Genomic DNA, 23,227 nt, shown 5'->3' on the forward strand with positions numbered 1-23,227 from the left:
CTATTCTACGTGAGTGCTAAATTATGTCACTTTAGCAAAAGTTATCAGTACATATAAAAAGTATATTATATAGAATTAATAGTAAAAAATAATCAAATGAGCTAAACTAGTTTCGTATTGCTCAAAGTAAAGACGAATCGTGGCACCTTCTGAACCGATCACTAAAAATCTAAAAATATGCAACACACACTAAAATGAGTTTCAAAAGTTCTACATACGCTCTTTTATTATTATTTTTTTTACTTTATTTACTATTAAAAAGTTAAAGATATATCATTAATATGAAATGTTTAAAATATTTACTAGTTGCTTTAATTAGATAGTTATGATTTTCAAAATTGAACAATAATGATATCACTTGGAAAAAAATGGGACAATTAGGTGACATGTGACGTAACAATGGTTTTTGTTTATTATAATAGTAGATTCATTGCATTTGTTAGTCCCATAACAATTAAGTGTAGTTTTAGTAACAACGCATTGCCGTTCACATTTATTTTTAATTAAGTTTTTTAATCTAATTATGCCCGTTCATCATTGTTCAGCTATATTCGTTTTGTTTATGTTCGTGAACAGTTACTATTAATCAACGAACATAAACAAACAAAAACAAATTCATTTTCTTAACGAACGAACGCAAACAAGAAAAATCCGTTCACTTGATATGGACAAGTGTATGCCACCGGTTGCCAAATGTCGCGAGCCAATTGTCATGTATCGGAAAGTGATGTGAGTCAGCACGCCACGTGTCCGATGACACGTCACACTTCACCTATTATAACTAGAAGGGTTGTTGGGCAGATTGAGGACACACCAACACCGACACAGCTCGCCACATATCACGAGACCTCGCACCATAATATAGTTCGGTTCATTCGTTTCCAACTTGCACGCTCTAGCTCCAGGTATAGTTTGGGCGCTAGGTTAATTCCGACAGTACACACTACTTCGGCTGTTGTACCACAGGAGAGAGACGGGTTCACCTGGGTGGCCTGAAATATGTTTTAAGGGACCTTTGCTAAACAGAAATCCTCATTCAACACCTGTTTTATGTTGCTTTCGTTTATTTCTATACAACTGTTTTCTTGATTCAGTTATGCAATTGTATTTTATGTAAGGTTGTTTTGGTTTCCTCCGCACTTTTATTGTAATCAATATTAATAAAAATTTAAAGTTTATTGTTATGTTTTAGTTTTACGAACGGTGGTTCTGCAACAGATTTGTACAGAAGTAGAGTCGATCAACACATCATTAACAATGTGGCCTTTAGTCTTTTTATCGTTCTAGGGTTTACCACTTTATCTTCTTGTTTGAGATTCTTCATAATCACAGATCACTTGTGAGTAGTTGTTCTGATATAGTAATCTTTTTCTTGTTGATTCTTGTAATCAAATCTTGGTTTAATGCTTAAAAAAAAAAAAAACCTCCTGGTTTAATAAATACATGGAGATCTTGATTTTATGACAAGCTACTCTTTGAACCATTGTTAAATTAATACTTAAATCTTTGGGAAAAATCTCAAAATGATCATTTTGACCAACCTCCTTCCGAGGCTAACCTTATTTTCAAAAACTTCTCAAACTGGCCACTAGTAAATCGTCGAACTGCCTGTTCTTCGCCTGCCATCCGCACAAACTTAGAACCAATAGAATCTAGCTTACATTATTTTAAAAGTTTAAATTTTTATAAGGAAAACACACAATTAGGAGGCACACGTAACTAGTGACTATCCAACGATAATGATCCATAAAATATTTTAAATAAAATTTTCAACGGTAACAATCCATACATTCGGCCGATCCTAAAACTAAAAAGCGTAAGCATTTAAGTAACAATTGCATTTTCTTATGCAGGGCTCCTTCTAGTAATATTGTTTTTTTAAGAGAGTATGAATTAGATAATATAGTTTACTATAATTTACACTTATGTGGGATGGTAAGATCACTAAGATAGCTAGGGTGTAGAATGAGAGGTTTAAAAGTTTGTTTTTTTTTTCTTTTTGAACGACTAACCTTTTACTATATATAAGATTGAACCCTTGACCTCTGCTACACACCCTAACCAGCTTATCACCCATCAAAGTGGGGTAGCACCAGAAGGTATTCAATCCCTACATTTAGTTGTTACAAAAATATATTAATATTTTTTATTTTAAATGTTAAAATATAGTAAACTTATATCGGGAACATGCCCTTCCAAAGAAAAAGTATACATGCATAAATATATTGGGAACATTGTGTTCCCGAGTTTCATTTAATGAAAGAAAGGAAAAGAAAGGGGTGGAAGAAAAGAAAGGTGTGTGTTCACAAGTTTTATCTCGGAAACAAAGGAAAGGAAAGATAAAAATATTGTGTTTCTAAGTTTTATTTAAGGTGAGAAAGGAAAATAATTTAAGAGCAAATATGATGTTTTAAAGTTGAATGCTTTCCTTCCAATTTGAAAGGAATATGATAGAAAGGAAAGATTTCATTTCCTTTTTTTTCTTTCGTTAACTAAACTCGGGAATGCTTAAAGTATTTAGTGGGAACATGTGAAGAACTTCAATCTTCTATGTTTTTATAATTTTTCTCTATTTCAAGTTTCACCCCACCACATCAGCTCTTCGAACATCCAAGGAACCGTAGAGGTAACTGTTTGCAACTTTTCTTTTAACTTGAGGAACCGTGGAGGTTTTTTTTTTTTTTTTATTACCTTATTATGTGCGTCTCCAAATTGTAGGCAATGTTGTAAAAGTAGGTCTAGAAAACTCCGAGTACTTCCCGAGTAATCGCTACACGGTAAGGCATCAAGACAACTTTCTTTAACTTCGCGTAGTTACTAAAAATTGATCAAATGTGGTCAATCTAAGCCATAATCATATCTAATCGGTTAAGTTGGAACGATTTTGACTATTAAAAAATAAAACATTATTCGTATTTCTATAATAAAGAATAAATATCATTTTTTTAATTTATGATTAGCAATTTGTAGAATATGTTAGTATTTAGAAAATTGTATTTCTTTTATTTATATAGATACTAGGTTATTTACCCGTGTAGCACACGGGTTAAAATAAGTATTTTTTTTAAATAATAAGATAATGTGAAATACAAAAAAAAGGTATCACATATAAAAAGATATACTATACGGTAAAAAAAATTACATATTACGTAATTTGGAAATAAAAAGTTGTTAGAAAATTCATAAATCATAAATTATTTCTTTGTTATTTTCTATATCAAAACTTAGGTGTAAATGACTACTTTTTTAAACTAACTCGTAGACCAAAACTCATTTTAATCTTAAACTGTTTTGACATAATAATCTTTGATACTTTAGTCAGTTAAGAAACCCACCCGTTTCGTATTGGTTACTTATAAAAATCTAATATTAATAACTAATGCAACATATTTTATATTAAACAAATTAACATATTTATGATGGTATTAATTCTTTTAAGTTAGGATGGAATTATTAAAAATTGAAAATGAAATATTAAAAAGATAAATATATTTAATATGAGAGAGAGGAGGGAAAATTTTGTAAGGATGAATATAGTGATGACATGTGACATTTAGAAAACTTTATTTATTAAATAGTATAGATACATCTATTTTGTTATAAATATTACTAAACTTATGATATTTGACACACACACACACACACACACACACACATATATATATATAATATCCAAAAATATTTTTCTTTATATTACCATGTACGTGTACTCCCTGAGTACTCCGAGTACACCTAACTCCCCAGTCTGCCGCCTAGGGTCTGCCTAACAACTTTTGCAACTTGATTGCAAGCGGACAAGTTTAGTAGAAGAGGGGCATGTATAGTTGCTTCCATCAGTGGCGGGTCTTGTATAAATAATCTGGGTGGTTGGAGGGACTTGAACAAATAATCTGGATGGGCGGAATCAATAAACTTGCATAGATACAGTAAACTCATATCATTATATTAAAACATTTCATAAATCATAGCTCCAATCTCACAAGGCTCATGGTGTTGTTTAACTTCTGCAGCGTTCTCTGGAGTCTAAAGAAATATTTCTAAGATGGATTTTCAAGAATTACCTTTGGATAAGATTAGCAATCTTCCTCCAAATACTATAATAAAAATTCTTACTTGTATGCCAATGCGAGATGCATTCAGAACAAGTATTCTATCAACGAGTTGGAGGCATCATTGTCTAAACATAAGTTACTACCGGCTTTCTTTACATTACAACAATTGATGGTCTTAATACTCAGTAATTGTGCATTTCAACCTCAGTAACCTTTAAAGGGTTTAGTATGCTCGTTAGATTAAGCTTATGTGATGTCAACATATCTGCGAAAGTTTTTCTACGACTTATCTCTTATTGCCCGCTACTTAACTACCTTAGTCTGGTATGATTTCTGCTATATATTTACAAAAGGGTGATTTACATAAATAACCTTCAAGCTTACAAAAAAAAGCATCATTATTTGAGATATAATTTGGATCAAAATTGCTTCTTTAATCTGATATTGTTTTATATATATATATTTTTTTCAGAGTGGCGACGAAAAACATTTTTTGGGATGTTGGAATTCTGACTTTGTTGTTGTTTTGAGTGTTTACCATCAATTGAGCATTTGCGTATGACTTCTTACCCCTTTAAGGTGATAATTATTACTCCAAGATCCATTAAGTTAATATTGGTGGGATATTGGTGATATATCATATATCGGTTATCAGTCCCCAAGCAAAATATCAGCTGAAATATCGGTACCATATGATCGTTGATATTAACTAATATTTTACTGATATTTTGGATTCTTTGGTTAATGACTAGGAGAAAGATTTCATGCCTTATGATTAGATCATGTTTCAAATAGTGACACTTTTAAGTTTTGGTTTCTGATATTACTACTACTATTATATATATATAAATTCTGTATGATATAAATTCCATGTTTTACCGCATTAAGTGCATGTTGCATGATTATATCTCATACCACTAACAACATTAATTGCAAAATTAGCTTTAGATCAAGGTCTTTAATTATCTAATATATATTGCAACTGAAATTAATTTATATTATGTATATATACACAAAGTGTATTTGTGTATTTACAAAACTAGATTAAATTATGATTTTTAAAATTAGGTTCCCATATAATTTGGGGATGAGAAATGGAGATCGTGTTCCTCATGTAGAATATAAGAGCATTCATAATGCAACCTTCATCCCCATCCATTTAATTAAAATACACATTATGTCATAAAATTTATTCACTTTTTGAAAACATCAGACATCTGATTTCACATATATATTCATTGTTAGTCCCATTTTGTTTTAGTTTTTTTATTGTAATTACATGTTTTAGGTTTTAGCTATTAGTTTTGGATGTAATAGGCCCAAGAAAAATAATGTTGTAAAGCCCATTAGGCATTTGATGTGACTTACTTCTCATGCATGCTTCCCTATAAATAGGAAGCATGCCATGAGAAGTAGGGTTGTTGATATTCAAAAAGAAAAACCTTTTGAAAACCTCCCTATCTCTCTTTCTCTCGGCCCTCTCTCTCTCACTCAAACCACCCGAAAATAACATCTCAAGATCCGAGACCGCTAAGGTGGCTTAGTGTGATTTCCGCTAGTACTAAGCTCGGTTAATCCAAGACTATTGTTAGATCCACCCACACGGGACCTACAATTGGTATCAGAGCTTCGGCTCACTAGTTGAAGGTGTTGGATCATAACCTTGGGTTTTGATCTTGAGGAGAAGAAAACAAGAAAATCACAAAAACAACAAAAACAAGAAAACTACAAAAAGATTCGGCTTCAAGTTCATAAAATGTCTTAGAATGTATTCTTGGTGAAAAACAACAAGTGTACAAGCCTTAGATCCAAAATTTTTGGGTTTGAAAGTGTTAAAGTTGGTGATTACGGGTTTTTCAAGGTGATAAATTAACAAGTTAAGATTTTCGCTTCTCATGGCATCAAAATCAGAGTACCAACCTTTGACCTTGTACTGACAAGTTAGGTGGAACAGATCCTGAGAAAGATTGCTTCTGGAAGCTTTAAATTTTTTCGCTTTGCATAGAACCTTTTCGCTTCGCATCATTGTTCACAACTTTTTCGCTTCGCTTCACTTTTTCGCTTCGCATCACTGTTCACTTTTTCACTTCGGTTGAAATTTTTTCACTTTGCTTGAAACTCTTTCGCTTCACTGTTCACTTTTTCGCTTCGCTTAAAATTTCCTTCTTCGTTTACAACTTTTTCGCTTCGCATAGAGTCTGTTTCGCGCGAAAAAGTTGCCTGTGTTGATTTTTAAGCTGTTTAAGGGTTGTTAAGTGTTTGAGACTACCAAGACTATGACGAGCACTGATTCTGAGTTGTTAAAGGGATATTTGTTGTTAGAAAACCAAGTTGGAACCCCTCAAAAGCCTCATAAGTTTATGACTTTAGATGACAACTTTGCCGACTTCAAATGGAGGTTCATGAACTACATCTTATTGACTGAAACTGACCTGATGAGATGTTTTGAACAAGGTCCACATATTCCTATCACTCGCACTGATGCTGGGGAACAACTTAAGACTGTTGAAAACTATGATCAAGCAGACAGAGACTTATTAGCACAAGACAAGAAAGCATATCTCATTTTAACTGTCTGTCTTTCAAATGAGATCACTGAGACTCTTCGTGAACACACAAATGCAAAGGGTTTGTGGGAAGCACTTGTTGAAAAGGTTGAAGGCAATGCTGAAATTAGGGAAAACAAGAAGGCTCTATTGAAGGAAGAGTTCAATATGTTCAACCATCGACAAGGTGAATCTGTGTTAGATTTGGTAAAGAGATTTGAGAAGCTGACGATTAGAGTCAGAGCTGCCAGTGTCAACATAACCAGCTCTGAGGTCAATCACAAGTTGATGAATTCGTTTCCCTATAGTTGGAGTACAAACACAATTACGATCAAGAGAACAACCAATCTGAATGCCATGACAAATAGTGATTTGATTTCTACTATCAAGTCATTTGAAATGGATGAGCAGATGAGAATGAACAATCATCTAAGTTCCTTGAATCAAGCTAAAGTGAGTAGTGCTTCCTCAATGCCAACTGCTTTCATAAGCAAGACTCAACAGAACGTGTATCCTGTAACCACTCCTAAGTACTCCCAAGCGTTCCATCGCAACCATCTGCTTTCATCTCAACCAGCAATCAATCAGACTCTTCAAGTACAAGTTCATTTCAGAAGGCAGTCGACAGTGCGGTTGCCCAAGCATTAAAAGCTCAAGGGATTTCCTCATCTTCAAAACCTCAACCAAGCAAACCTTCAAGTTACTGTGAAGCTCTTCCATTGTTAAATGACTCAAATGTTTCAATAGTTCATGCCTTTCTGTCATGTCATGAAGAATTATTGCAGGGAAATCTATTGCCGCCACACTTCGAGACTAGGGATTTGAAAGATATCAATCAGAAGGATCTTGAAAAGATGGATATCAAGTACCAAATGGCAATGGCTGTGCAAAGAGCCACAAACTTCATGAAGACGTATGGGAAGGATAGCTTCAATGACTCTGACAGGAAAAGGATTGGATTTGACAAGTCGAAGCTACGATGCTACAACTATGGTGAGATGGGTCACTTTTCACGAGAATGCACGAATCCCTCAAAGCCAGCAAATGATATTCGTGTGACCGATGTGACAGAGGAAGAAAACAGCAAAATTGCTGGAAAAAGACATGAAATGCAGAAGCCAAGCAGCTCAAAGAGTTGGAAATCATCCACACAAGGGTAACTCAAGTACAAACTCAAAGGCCCTTGTCTCCCAGTCGGAGGTCCAAACAGGTATGGATTTGGATGATCAATTCCAGGAGCTGCAAAATCCTCTCAACATGGCTGGCATGGCTTTCACAACAGATGGTGAAGCTTCTCCGTCTACTGTTGCAAGTTCTAATGCGTCACCCACTGATGAGGTAAAAATTTTTGCTCTCAAGCTTGTGTGAATAAATTTACATATTATAGATATCTTCATGACGAAGTTTTGAAAGAAAACGCAAAAATTCGTTAACTAAATGCTAAATATGTAAAGGCCGACAAGATCTATGTTGAAAAGATCAAAACTCATCACGATGATGTTGCAAATCACAAACTTAAAATTTTTCAAGAAAAGCACAATGTCATCTATTACAAGAACATAATTAACAACTTAAAAGATGAGATTGAAAAGTTAAAACTTGATCTTTCTGATAAACGAGAAAAGGAAAAACAAGTTGAAATATTTGAAGCATTATCTGAGCAATTAGATGATCTTATTGGAGCTCAGAGAAGTACTAATGTTAAATCGGAACTAGGTTATGATTATTCAGCGGTGCCTCCACCAATGAATGATAATTACACTTGCCTACCCCATTTTAGCTATAATACTTCTCCTAATGAAGAGATGGCCTATGGGATTGGTAAGGTACCAAAACCAGTGAAATTCGTTCCTGCCGCCTCTTCATCAAAAGCTCAAATTCCGTCATCTGATAAGTCTAACGTCAACGTGTCTTGTGTAGCAGGTGATGTAAGTGGTGATTGTGGGAAGGTTAACCAGGGTTGTAAACCAAAAGGAGAATTAGAACCACGTTTTGAATCTTGTGCGGGTCTAACAAAAACAATTAACAATCCTGTCTGTAATAAAGTGTGTGAGTCTATGTTAGGAAGTTTAATGTCCAGATCAAAGGATGTATTTTGTGAATCGTCTAGTGATGACAGTTGTACAAATGTTTGTAATGAAAGTGAATGTTTTTCATCTGATTCAGAATGTGAAACTATTTTTGATGAAACAATCGAAGCTAAGGATGGTGAAAAGAAAACCCCTAGATGTTCATCAACTGATCATCATTTTGAGAACTTAACTAAAGAGAAATCCAGTTTTGTAAATGAAAAACCTAGCACTTCCTGTAAATATGTGCCACCAAAGAAAAACACTTTTTCTCAAAATACAAATTACAACAATAGTTTTCAATATTATAATCAGTGTGATAATGCCTATTATTTTTCTCAACAGAAACCTAGGCATTCAAATTATTTTGCTTCAAAATTTTTAAATATTCATTATTATCAAACAGATACAGGTTACAGACAAGTTAACCCAACCACATCACCTTATCCCACATATCTCAGTGATCAAGATATCCATAATTGTATCAAAAGAAAATGTTACTTTGTTTGTGGCAATCCGTCTCATCTTGCAAGACATTGCAAGAACTGACATAAGCAACAAAGAGACTTAAACAGTAAGTTTGGTCAGACATTTCCTAAGTATAATAATCAAACCAAGAAAATGCCTAACCAAACTTACACTTCAGCCAGTGAGACAGATTTAAGACCCAAAAGAACCGAAAAACCCAAGAAACCATTTTGGCTAACCCAAAGAGAAAGGAAGCGGTTAGCTAAGGTATCTGAAGTTGAAAAGCCCAAGAACCCTTCAAAAGTTTTCTCAAAGGCTAATCAAGAAGATTTTGTGATTAAGTCTAAACCAAAACGAAGGCAATCAAGAAAATCATTTCAAAACCGAGGAAATCATAATTCAGGTTTCTCGAAGGATTGCTCTTCAGATTCTGACTCACCAAAGGATTACATTTTCAGAAATCATAAAATTAAACTTGGTGATTTTGTGCTTAATCTTCTCGAGACAAGCACGTCTCAAGAAACCCTCCACTAACTGGTTGTTCGTGTATGTAGGGTCAGCCAGAAGGGCCTGTCAACAGCATTTGGTACTTGGACAGTGGCTGCACCCGACACATGACATGAGACGAGACCCTGTTGTTCGACATCAAATCATACGATGGTGGACACGTTTCTTTTGTCGGCGACATTGGAGGAGAAATAACCAAACAAGGGAAAGTCTTGAATGGTACTTTAACATTCGATGAGGTTAATCTAGTGGAACAGCTCAACCACAACCTGCTCAGTGTGTCTCAAATCTGTGATAAGAAATTCTCAACCCTATTTACAAAAAATGAATGTCTCATTCTAAAACCAGGTTTTAAGGTCCCTGAAGAATGGATTATGTTGCATACTCCGAGGCATAATGATGCATACATTTTGGACATGAGAAGCAATTATTCCATGCGTTCTGCTTCTTGCTTGATGTCCTAGGCCTCGGAGAACGATTCATCTTTATGGCATCGACGTTTGGGTCATGTCAACTTTAAGAACTTGAATAAGTTAGTTAAAGGTGACCATGTGAGGGGCTTACCCCTGTAAAATCTTTCCATTGTGCTGAAAAATGTTTATCTTGCTCTAAATGCAAACAGCACAAGCTCCCTCATAGACCCAAGACCGTCAACTCCATAAACTCCACTCTTCAGTTGTTGCACATGGATCTTTTCGGTCCAATTCAACCATTGGCAATAGGTCGAAAAGCCTATTATCTGGTTATTACTGACGATTTCTCGCGTTTTAGTTGGACATTTTTGTTAGGGCACAAGGACGAGACATCACAGTTTCTGCTTAGGTTTATTGTGTTGGTTGAGAATCAAACTGATAAGAAGGTGAAGTGTATCAGAAGTGACAATGGCACAGAGTTTTGCAACAAGGTTGTGAATGAATTCTGTCACAACAAGGGAATTATTCATCAACTCAGCGCACCTTACACTCCTGAACATAATGGGGTGGCTGAAAGAAGAAACCGTACTTTGGTGGAAGCCGCTAGAACAATGCTCTCATATTCCAAACTGCCATTAATCTTCTAGGGTGAAGCCATCAACGCTGCTTGCTTTACCTAGAATCGTGTGCTTCTGAACAAAAGACTGAACAAGACTCCGTATGAAGTCTTTTATGGAACGAAGCCAAGGGTGAATTTCTTCAGAACGTTTGGATGTCCATGTACCATACTCCAAACAAATGCCGTAACAACCTCCAAGTTTGCTGAAAAGGCGGATGAGTGCTATTTTGTTGGTTATGCTGCTGACAAATGTGCTTATCGGGTCTACAACAAGAAAACTAGAGTAATCTTGGAGTCTTTTAACATTGATTGGCAAGAATTGAACCCTACTGATGCACACAATGGTCCGAACTGGATGTTTGATTATGAAAGTTTGTTCAAGCAGTTTCGTGGAATGTACATGACTCACGCTGTACCAATGGTTTTCCCTGTTGTTTCTCCACCGGTTCAACCTGCTGATGATCAGTCTATCTTGATGCATGTTGTTTTGAAAGATCTTGGACATGCTGACATAGCTGTTGCTGCACCCATACTTAATATACAACCTGTGGTGAATCAACCAGCCCTGGTTATTAATGAGCAGCCCTATGCCAACACCACTGAAATGCCAGTTGTTGAAGACATGACAGATTCAGATTCTGATTCATATGTGTCAGCCGACAACAATCAAAATGTTCAAATCAATCAAGCAGAGCCATCTACTATAGAACCAGGTGTGGTGGAGTCTGTCCCCACACCTCCCTTAGAAGATGACAATCAAGGACCTGCAATGGAGGTCAATGCATCAAATGCGCAGGTTGAACCAAGTCCGAACGATGCTTCTGATAACACCAACACTACATCTGTTCCAGCAGTAGTTGTTCCATTCTATGACAACCTATGGGAAGGTCCCATTGCTCCAGAACACTTGGTCGAACCGCAAGAAGGTGAAATTGATCGTCAACCAAGTGCTTCTGTCCCTACGACCACTGTTTTTCATCCCATAAAGAGCCTGACTATCCAGCTTGAGGCCACACCAGTCAAGCATGTCGACCAGATTCCACAGCTACCAATTCATCATCGACATCCGACTGAGAACATCATTGGAGATCCATCCACTGGCATCCAAACACGCAGTACTTCCGGTAACATTAACAGATGTCTTTTTGCTTGTTTTATTTCATAGGTAGAACCCAAAGACTATAGGGTTGCACTGAAAGAGAACTCCTGGGTTGAAGCCATGCAAGAAGAGCTGTTGCAGTTCAAGAAGCTAAATGTTTGGAGGCTAGTGGAGAAACCAGAAAATAAGAAGCCAATCGGAACGAAATGGGTGTTCCAAAACAAGAAAGATGACAAGGGGGTGATCATTAGAAATAAATCCTAGCTTGTTGTGCAAGGATTTTGGCAACGTGAAGGTCTTGATTACGATGAAGTATATGCACCGGTAGCCAGGCTAGAAGCAATTCGCATTTTTCTGGCATACGCCTCGTACATGAACTTCAAAGTGTATCAAATGGATGTGATGACTACTTTCTTGTATGGGAAAGTAAAGAAAGAGATCTACGTCAGTCAACCGCCAGGTTTTGAAGATCCAAGTCATCCTGATCACGTTTATTGACTTGACAAAGCACTTTATGGTCTTCACCAAGCACCTCGTGCATGGTATGCCACACACGCTGATCATTTAGTGAAGAATGGATACAAAAGAGGAATCGTTGATCAAACTCTCTTTGTCAAGAAGGTAAACGGTGATCTGATTCTGGTCCAAGTTTATGTTGATGACATCATCTTCCGGTCCACGAATGAGGATCTGTGCAAGGAGTTCTCTGAGGTTATGCAACAGCGATTTGAAATGAGTTCCTTAGGGGAGATGACTTTCTTCCTAGGCTTACAAGTTGAGCAAAAGAAGGACGTGACTTTGATACACCCAGAGAAGTACGTTCACGAAATCGTTCAGAAATTTGGTTTCAAGGACTCAACATATTTCATGACTCCAATCGCTACGCGACCTGTCCTCGCTCCTGATCCATCGGGAAAACCAGTCGATCAACACCTTAACCAGTCGATGATTGGTTCCCTGATGTATCTCACTGCAAGCAGACCGGACATTATGTTCCCTGTTTGTCAGTGTGCCAGATATCAGTCCGACCCGAGAGAATCCCACATGATGGCTGTCAAGCGTATTTTCAGATACTTAAAGGGTAGACCACGTTTGGGTCTTTGGTATCCAAAGGAATCTCCTTTGGAGCTTTATGCTTACACCAACAGTGATTATGGGGAATGCAACTTGGACAGAAAATCTACATCTGGTGGATGTCAATTCCTGGGAGATCGGTTGATCTCATGGCAGTGCAAGAAACAAGTCACTGTGTCCACCTCCACAGCAGAAGCCGAGTATATTGCCGCATCCAGTTGCTGCTCTCAAGTGATACGGATCCAGCATCAGCTGTTGGATTACGGTTTGAATTTCTATGGATCCACAATCAAATGTGATAATGAGGCGGCCGTTGCTATTGTTAAAAACCCGGTCCAGCACTCAAAGACTAAGCACATTGACATCCAAATACATTTTATTCGTGATTGTTATGATCGTAAGCTTGTCGACATAAAAAGGGTCCATACTGACTATAACTTTTCTGATCTCTTTACTAAAGCTTTTAGTCGTGCCCGATTTTTGTTTCTCGTAGAGTCAGTGAGCATGATCTCTTTTGAGTAAATATTTATTTTAAAATAGTAAATATTTTTCAAATATGTCACAATTTTAGAGGAGAAAATGAGTTAACTTTAACTCACCAAAAAGATTTTAAATTTACTTTTAGCAAAACAAAAATCAAGTCATTTGACTTAACAAAAAGATTTTAATTTTCATATATAATATTGTAAGGCCCCGTTACCGGTAGCCCTACTTTCGTGTTGGATTTACTCATAAACACATTTCTAAATATCAGAGTTAATTAAAACTTTACGCGGAATATAAAACTTTCATAAAACGTTACATAATTCATAACTTGTCTCAAAACATCCTTTGTCTTTCAACATTAAAGCATTAAAATTAAAATATCATAAGTCTTCAGATGCCAGACTCTTATTCTTCTGCCATGTGTCCCCACTCAAGCCAGCTGTCTCATCCTACACACCTGCGTGCATACTAAAAGTCAGCTACGCTGAGTGAGTTCTAGTTAATCATACATTATACAATACACAATAACTTATATTCTTTCATTCATACTTAACCTCTTAACTTTCTTTCATACACACATAATTGCATATACTTTCATTCTTATCTTCATACTTTCTTTACATACATAATCATACGTTTTAAAGAGCCTTTCGCCCTATAACCTCACAGATATTATAAGGGTCTGGTCCCTAACATCACAGGATATTATAAGGGTCTGGTCCCTAACATCACAGATATTATAAGGGTCTGGTCCCTAACATCACAGATATTATAAGGGTCTGGTCCCTAACATCACAGATATTATAAGGGTCTGGTCCCTCTTCGTTACCATACAACCATACATCATACCTCGAGTATTATTAGGGCTCGGTACCCTCCTTCCTCGAGTATTATTAGGGCTCGGTACCCTCCTTCCTCGAGTATTATTAGGGCTCGGTCCCTCTTTCCTCGAATATTAGTAGGGTTCGGTTCCCTAGTTCTCGAATATTAGTAGGGTTCGATTCCCTCTTCGTTACCGTACATCCATCCTTTCCTACTTTTATTAACTTTATCACATTCATACACATAAGCATACATATCATACTTACCTTATACTTAGCGTTACAACCTGACAGTACATGCAATATCCGAAGATAGTTCACGTACCGTCAAGCCATCATTCATACATATCACATCATTCACATAAGACATACACTTATCTCTTAGGATAAGCGTATTAACAAACATATCGAGTATGCACACAGCCCCGAAAACATAACACATAAATGGGGCTAGAAACTCACCTGAACACGGTTACGTTCACCGTTAATCGTAATCCCTTTCCTCAGTTGTGCACGGCTGACTGTATAACAAGTATACATATCAATTAACTATCACTACTTATATCATCTTTCTAATCTTAATTACTACCCACAACGAACGGGGGTCCGGGGGCAGTCATCAGGCGAACTTAGCTTTAGGCGAAGTTAAACCTTAGGCGAACTTAGCTTCGCAGGCGAAGTTGTCATCAGGCGAACTTAACTTTAGGCGAAGTTAAACCTTAGGCGAACTTAGCTTTAGGCGAAGTTAAACCTTAGGCGAACTTAGCTTTGCAGGCGAAGTTGTCATCAGGCGAACTTAGCTTTAGGCGAAGTTAAACCTTAGGCGAACTTAGCTTTAGGCGAAGTTGTCATCAGGCGAACTTAGCTTTGCAGGCGAAGTTCATCAGGCGAACTTAGCTTGCAGGCGAAGTTGTCGGCTGCAGCTACTGTTCGTCTTTAATCATCTTCGTTTCTTAACCAAATAACTCGATTTAGGTATCCACGGAATCGTCTGACCAGCGCCTACAAACCCCAACCATCAAATTGACCTAACATCGATGTTTAAGGGGTGCGATTTAGGCATATAGGTTACGGGTTCTTTTATCAATCGATTAACCCATCAAATCTTAACCATTTTCAGTAAGTTTAGCTTTGTAGGATTCGTTTTTACCATACAAACACAGATCTATCATTTCTATACTAATCCAAACCTAAACGAACATGTTCTCGATATAAACATACCGTAAATGAGTCGAACTACGAACACGAGCTGGTCTTGTTGCTTTGGTTCGTCACGACGATCTAGCACCAATGAGCTCGGGTCCTTGCCTTTGGATCTTGGTTCGGGTTGTGTGTTTTGGAGTGTGTATAGATTAGGATGGATAAATGGATGGAATGGAAATGATTGGGGTTTAAGGGGGTATTTATACTCCCTTAAGCCCATGGACCGAAGGCCCATATTTTCTTTTGGTCCATATCTAATCCCATCTAATTATCCTACTAAGTCTTCATATTTTGCTATTATTATTATCGTTCCACTAACTCGTTTATTTCACCCGACAAATAATATATTAAATATTACTTTAGAAATTTCGAGATGTTACAAATATTAATCTCATCCTTACTCCTATTTAAGAAAATTTTTAGAAAACTCTAAAAGCATTGTCCCGTTAAGAGGGAGCTCTTTCGTAGAGGGAGTCGGATATTTAAAATTTTCAATTAAGAATTGATCCGACCATTTGGAAAGTAATAGTACATTGGTATGTATTGATCCTAGCAAGTCAAAAGAATAGAACAAAAGGCTACAAAGTCATTCATTGATGTGTAGATAGGCTTGACAAACAAGTAAGTGTTGAGTGATATAAACCTAAATTTCTGCAGGTACTACTGGATATACGTTTATGATGCAGTTACATGATTCCGTGAAGTCATATTAATGAAGGATGGAATATAATTACACATGTCATACCCAAGCCTCTCTTTACCTGATCACGGTAGTCTTATGAAAGTCAGTGTCAATTTTAATTTTTATTTGAGTCAAGTAAAGCCTCATAGAAAGGCAAGAAAAAGAAAAACAAAAAAGTCAAGAAAAAGAAAACAAAAGAGTCAGAAAATCAAAAGAAAAAGAGTCAGAAAAGGTGTCAGTCCTAGGAATTTTAACTTCTGCTTTATTTCTTCATTTATTTTCGACTCAAGCCTTGGACTTTCTACGTTTGTAGTCATACAAGATCTGATTGTTAAGGCCCTGAGTCTTCTGCTTTGTTTTATTCTTTTTCTTTTGTTCAAGCCTTGGACTTTCTCTGCGCGATAATATGGTATTATCCGACCTAATTGTTATGGCCTGAACTTCTGCTTTATTTCAATCTTTCTAGATCGAGTCAAGTGTGCAAAGGAAAAATTGTTGTTTTTACAGTGTACAATAAGTCAAGTATGTTAATAAGAGTACTGTGATCAACTAAGAAAGGTTTAAGTCAAGTTAAGGTGATATGTTAACACAAACTAAGCCCGAGGTATGATGGAATCAGTAGCATGTCTGATGAAGTGGGGAGCACATAAGTATCGTGCCTAATTGAATCTCAAATGTATCACGTTGACATCAAAACACTTGTCAAGTTAAAAAGGTGGACAATATCTACAGTCAATGATGAATTTGAGTCAAAATAACTTCAAAATGGAGACGTGATCTAGGGCTTTGCAAATCAATATGATTTCATGTCATGATCGTACTTTGTAAATTAACTAAAAGAAAAGATCTATGTAAATTAATTAAATATTATGTTTTAAATTCAAAATATTTTAAATTTTCTTTTATTTTAGTCTATTTTGTTTTGTTTTTATTTTCTAAAATATTAAGTACCTGTATAGTATAATATTTTCAGTTTTATTTTTTATTTTTATTTTAAATTTTATTTTTGTATTTATTTTATTTTTATGCTTATGTTCAAGAGATCGTTAGTGCAAATTTTAAAAGTAACGGACCGACAAAAGAAAATCATAAAAATTAAACAAGTGCGTGGATTTGGTGAGTAAATGCTTTTCGGGTTTGAAAATGAAAATATTTTTAAAGACCGAGGACTGAGAGTGTATTTTCGGTGAATACTCGCGATGTTTTGACCTTATCGCGAGATAATCTGACCCTATATAAATGGGAAACCCAAAATATCTCTCACTATTCACCAAACCTTTCACATTTCACTCTCTCTTCTCTCTCTACACAAATCTTTCAACCCCTAAAACTTCTTCAAATCTTCATAAATCCGACCCTTCATTATCAAACATGCCTCTGAATCCTGACTATCCTCCCTTGGTATAACTTCATAAACACTTTGTTTCCTAAAATTCATCCTTGTTTCTGGGTTCTCATAGATTGAGACGGCGGTTCTAATGAACCGTCGGCTTGATCTAACACAGATCTCATAATTTTCAGTGTTCTTATGGCCAAAATATGTTCTCAGAACCTTAGATTTATGTTTATCATCATTAATTTGTTAGTTTTAGGTTTAATTGTTGAACAGTTTGTAGATCTAGACTTGTTTATATGTTCAAGGGCTAAATTGACCATGCAAACCAAAGGGGTTTGCCTTCAAACTTTACAGAAACCTAATTAAAGTCCAGGCGACTCCCAAGGAAAGGAAAAGAAATCAAAATAGGACAAGTGGAATTTTTTCGCTTGAAGATGCATTTCGCTTCGCATGACAATGCGAAGCGAAAAGGCTTTCTGTTTCGCTTCGCATGACCATGCGAAGCGAAATGGCTCTTGTTTCGCTTCACATGACCATGCGGAGCGAAACTAGATCCGATGCGAAAAAGTCACACTTGGCATATTTCTAGAAAATTGAAACTGAAGCTACTGGATGGTTTGAATAAATGGACTGTTTGGACACTTGGACTGTTTTGGAATTAATCTTTGTACTCTTTGGACTAAGTAACTTATAAATTGACAATATGTAATTTATTAACTTATTAAAACCTTAATGGACATAATATTTATAAATATGTAAATACTTAATGCATAAGTATATAACTTATCTTGTTCTAATGATGATTCTCATGATCTTATGGTTTAATTTCAGGGTCATAATAATTTTTGTGCTCTCGGGTGGCCTAAGTCTAAGGCAGATAGAGTATTCACGTCTATGGTCAAGGGGCTCAAGCAATCACCTCTTGCACATGCCATCTCAGCTGACCCGGCTATTTACTACAAGTAGGTTCTGGATTTCTGGGCTTTTGCAAAGGTTGCTGATGATTCTCTCTCATTTACAACTAAGGTTGCTAGAAGGGAATTGACCATCACTGAAGCAGATATTAGAAGGGTGTTGAAGATTGCTGACCAGCCCGATTACACGTATGAGAAGGGTGATAGAAAGAAGCTGGGTGATTTTGTTACTCAGATGGGATACGACACAGAGTGGAAGAGCCTTGAGAAGAAACATATCCCACGATACTGGAGGTTTCTTTTCCATATTGTCACCCATTGCTTCATGGACATTCGTGGAGGATTTGATAGCATGAGTACTGACTGGGTCCGTATTATGTTTGCACTGACTACTCGAGAGAAGTTCAATTATTCTCGAAGGATATTCCTATGCATGTTGGGGAATATTAGGAGTGGGGTGACATGGCTTATGTATCCAAGATTTGTACAGATGCTTCTTGATGATCTAATTCCAGATGTCCCTAGGCCAGGATCAAAGAAAGCTAAGGACAAGAAGTCTTATCCCGAGCCCTATCATGTGAATGAGATCAAGATGTCAATCTTTGGTGTATTGCTTAGCACCAAAGGAAGGGGACACCAGTATGTAGGACCAAGGCCGGGTCCTAAATTTGGATTATTTGAGGAAACAGAGCCTGCTAGGGATGAGGCAACTGTTGAAAGGGAAGAGGAGGATGAGCTAGAGGTCGAGGCAGAACAAGATTCATCTGATGAGCCTCTTGAGGATCGCACAAAGGCCAAGCACGATTTAAAGAGAAAGGAAGCTAAGAAAGGAAAGCTAATTGAGCTTGAGGAGGAAGAGGAAGACCAGCCACCCTATAAGCGTCTGAGAAAACTTGGGGACTCCCATAAGTCAACCAGGTTTCTTGTCAAGATTCCCTCAAAAGACAAACCATCCGACCAACCCATAATCACCAAAGAAGCCCTAGCCCAAGCCCTCTAAGCATTAGATGTAACCAAAATCCAAATCCCTCCCTATAAAAGGCCAAAGACAAGAAAGAAAGCCAAATCCAAGAAAACCAAAACCTTACTCCATGACTCACCTGAATCCTCACCCGAAACCACTCCAACAGACCAACCAATCTCTACCTTCCTACCCCAAATACCATCCTCACCAACCCAAGACCTACCTACAATTCCAATCAAACAACCTACCCAAACCGAACCCAAACCTTCTCAACTCACAACACCACCTACCCAACCAACCACCTCAATATTCACTTCATCAGTTTTCAGCTCACCAATACAAACAACAAGCTTATGGAGCCAGACTGTTATAACTTCCCCAACCCAAACCATAACCCCACCTATGATACAACCAACACCAACTACCACTACAACTTCACTAATCCTTACCCAACCTTTCACCCTACCTTTGCAAACAACCTCACCACCCATAATGTCCACCACCCCACCATCCACCATTATCTCACCCAAACCCATTTCCCAAGGAATGTCTTCGACACCTCCATTGTACGCGATCCTATCCTCGATAGGATCGTCGCACTGGAGGAATCCAATGCTAAAAGGGCGGAACGGGAAATCGTGCTTCTCAAATTCAATAAAGACATGAAACAGAAGGCACTTGAGGATGAGAAAGAAAAGGCGGACCTGAAAGAAAGGATTAGGGTGTTGGAAGAACAGAAGGAAGCAAGTGACACACTTGCTGAAAATCAAAGATTATTGACAAACACCTTCCACACCCGAATCGAGAATCTTCAAGTACTGATGAACCGAGAGGCTTCAGAAAATGCAAACCTGAGAGCAGATAATTCAAGACTTAGAAACAGATTGGCCACTATGGAAAGAAACTTGCCATCTGCAAGTGCTCTTAGGAAAAGTCTTAACAAGAAGATCAAGGATGCCACTCGGAAGTGGGATGTTGAGAGTGAGGCTACAAATTCAAGAGTTACAATCTTAGAGAATCAGCTCGCTTCATCCGCTTCCCTCGATTCACTCAGAGCCGAGATGGAGGCAATTCAGGAAAAGATCAAGGAACAGGACCCTCTAAACGAACTTTAACTTAGAACAAATGAAGAAATGGTGAGCAAATACCAAGCGGCCTCAGAACTTCTAGGTATTCATGAAGATGATTTTCATGGTCTGGGATAGGCTTGATACGGTTTTCGGAAGCTGGAGAAGGTCTGGTGAGACTTCTCAGGCTGGTGGTTCACAGCTTACCGCAGGTCCGAGTGTGGCCTTGCGAGGAGTTAGGGTTGAGGCGTCTGAAGGAGAGGCGACTGTTGGTCGGTTATTACAACAGGGCGGCCAATCTAGCGGTGTTGGTGGTAGTAATGAGGGTGAGAAGGAAGGTGTTGATGTTGAAAGTGACGATGGTGATGACGATGATGATGATGATGATGATGACGATGACGATGATGACATTCATGATAGCTTCGATGATGATGACGATGGTGATGATGATGGCAGGAATGGAGGAGCCGGGGCAGCAGGAGGTGGAGGTGGAGATAACACTCAATCACCTCCACACAATCAATACAAAGTTCAAGACCCTGCTGCTCACGACTCGGCTGGCAAAGTCAGGGAGCATGATACGCAGATTACTGACATGAATAAAGATTTATTTCCTGATGACTTTGCAGGTGTTATGGATGACTTTATTGAAGTGGGAAAGAACTTGGAGCAACTCATTGAACTGAATACAGAGGAGAGGGTTGAAGATGACTACATCAACTACTTGCCCAATCCCGACACTCCTCCTACTCAAGTTCAAGCCTCAGAAAATCCTGTTGCCGATCCAGTCTCCAATCCAATGGCAGACTTGACATACGAGCCATCAAAAAAGAAGAGAAAGACGCACATTGTGTCAAGTCGTGCGTGTGCCCGCTTGCTCAATTACCCTTATCATGATGATTCGCTGATCGTTTATGCGAAGTATGATAAGAGGAACAGTGTTTAGGCCATCAGAATATATAGCAGAGACCTTATTTATCTCAACCACCACGAGCTAAAGTCGCTACCAGAGCTTGACATCAATTATCTCCGAAAAGCTCTAGGTCATGGTGGAGTCGGAAGTACGCTAGAAAGTTGGGTCCCCGATTATCTTCATCGTCAATCAAAGGTCGACTACAAAGCTTTCGAGCCAAATAAGGGTCGCAAGTATAAGAAACCAATGGAGATAGACCCAGCTACCGGAGAGCCTCGCACCATGTGGAGATACAGGGCACCGAAAGACTGTCACGAGATTTATCACGGCGAGCCTTATCTTCCCAACACTCTCCGACTTTCAGTGACTGGGAGTTTGATAATAAAACCGGTGAGGCCGTCATTCACAGCCGTGATATGCACGAGATTCAAGTGTTTGACGAGCATGAGCTTATGGGTCTACACATTGAGGATGTAAAGAAGCTCTACAACAAACCACCGGGAACCGTCGAGGACTTGGGACGTCAGAATACAGATCGGATAGTTGAAGCCTTCAACAAGTTCGTGCGTAGACTTGTTGGCCGAGGACGAATGTTTGGTTTACGACACCGACGGGTTTCAATACTAAAGACTAGAGGGAGATTGTTAGTCCCATTTTGTTTTAATCTTTTTTATTGTAATTACATGTTTTGGGCTTTAGCTATTAGTTTTGGATGTAATAGGCCCAAGAGAAGTAATGTTGTAAAGCCTATTGGGCATTTGATGTGACTTACTTCTTATGCATGCTTCCCTATAAATAGGAAGCATGCCATGAGAAGTAGGGTTGTTGATATTCAAAAAGAAAAACATTTTGAAAACCTCTCTCTCTCTCTCTCGGCCCTCTCTCTCTCTCTCTCTCACTCAAACCACCCGAAAATAACATCTCAAGATCCGAGACCGCTTAGGTGGCTTAGTGTGATTTCCGCTAGCACTAAGATCGGTTGATCCAAGACTATTGTTAGATCCACCCGCACGGGACCTACATTCGTAATCAATAAAAAACAACATTTTTACTCGCAACCACATTAAAATAATGGATAGAAGATGAATAGTGATCACCAAAAGTTTTCTAATTTTTCATTTTTGTTTTGGATAAAGTGCTTTGCAATAGGTGTTATTCCAAAAAAGCTACCAACCTTGTTGGTCAACCTAAAATGTCTTTGTTTACATGGATTTGGGCTGTGCTTTGGAAGAGAAGTCGACTTGCTTTCTACTTTTTTTTTTATTACAAGCTCTCCAAACATAGAGAAAATTCATTTATAGGTAAAATAATGCACAGATGTTACATTTACTTATTTAATTATTTAATGAAATGCTACTTGTTTATTATAGATGGAACATAACCCAACCAAAGCTATGTCACAACTCACAAACCGTTATGAACTTTATTGATCATCAAGATTCAAGACTACTCACATGTTACCTTGAATCATCTCCGTGTAATTGAGATAGTAAACTTCGCCTACATGAAGATCGAAATGGATTTTGTGAAGCTTATTTTAGCCAACTCTCCGATGTTAAAGGAAGTAGTTATATGTATCAACTCTGAATTGGTTGATACTCTAGGTGAAGTGAAGATGCTAAAAGAAATGTTACAATATCCATGTGCATCGCCTAAAGAAGAAATCATGGTATAAAATGGAGAGAAGATGCAAGATGCCATGAAAAATGGAGAGAATGGTCTTGTATTAATGCAGTCATACACAACCTTTTTAAGTAATTAATTAACCTTGAAACATTGTTTTTTTCTTGTATGTTTTCCAAATCAGGAAAAACATATGTGCTTTTAGGTTCATAGTTTTTTTTACGTCCGAACTCGTTCTAAATTGAAACCAAATCAATGCACGTTATGGGCCACATTACTTGATGCATTCTCAGATCGTTTGCTATTATCTTTGACATCAAAAAAGAAGCTTGTGAGGTGTGTGTGTATGTCTTCACAAATTTTATAGGGCT

At 37.5% G+C, this 23,227-nt stretch overlaps 1 pseudogene; it reads left to right on the forward strand.

The window, feature by feature from the left end:
• Nucleotides 1-664: 664 nt before the first annotated feature.
• Nucleotides 665-22,953, forward strand: LOC143627721 (F-box/FBD/LRR-repeat protein At1g13570-like; annotated as a pseudogene).
• The last annotated feature ends 274 nt before the right edge of the window (nt 22,954-23,227 follow it).

This window comes from Bidens hawaiensis, unplaced genomic scaffold (genome assembly GCF_021521415.1).
Source record: "Bidens hawaiensis isolate Kalapana, Puna unplaced genomic scaffold, B.hawaiensis_p1.1 tig00004733_1, whole genome shotgun sequence".
NCBI classification, from domain to species: Eukaryota; Viridiplantae; Streptophyta; class Magnoliopsida; order Asterales; family Asteraceae; genus Bidens; species Bidens hawaiensis.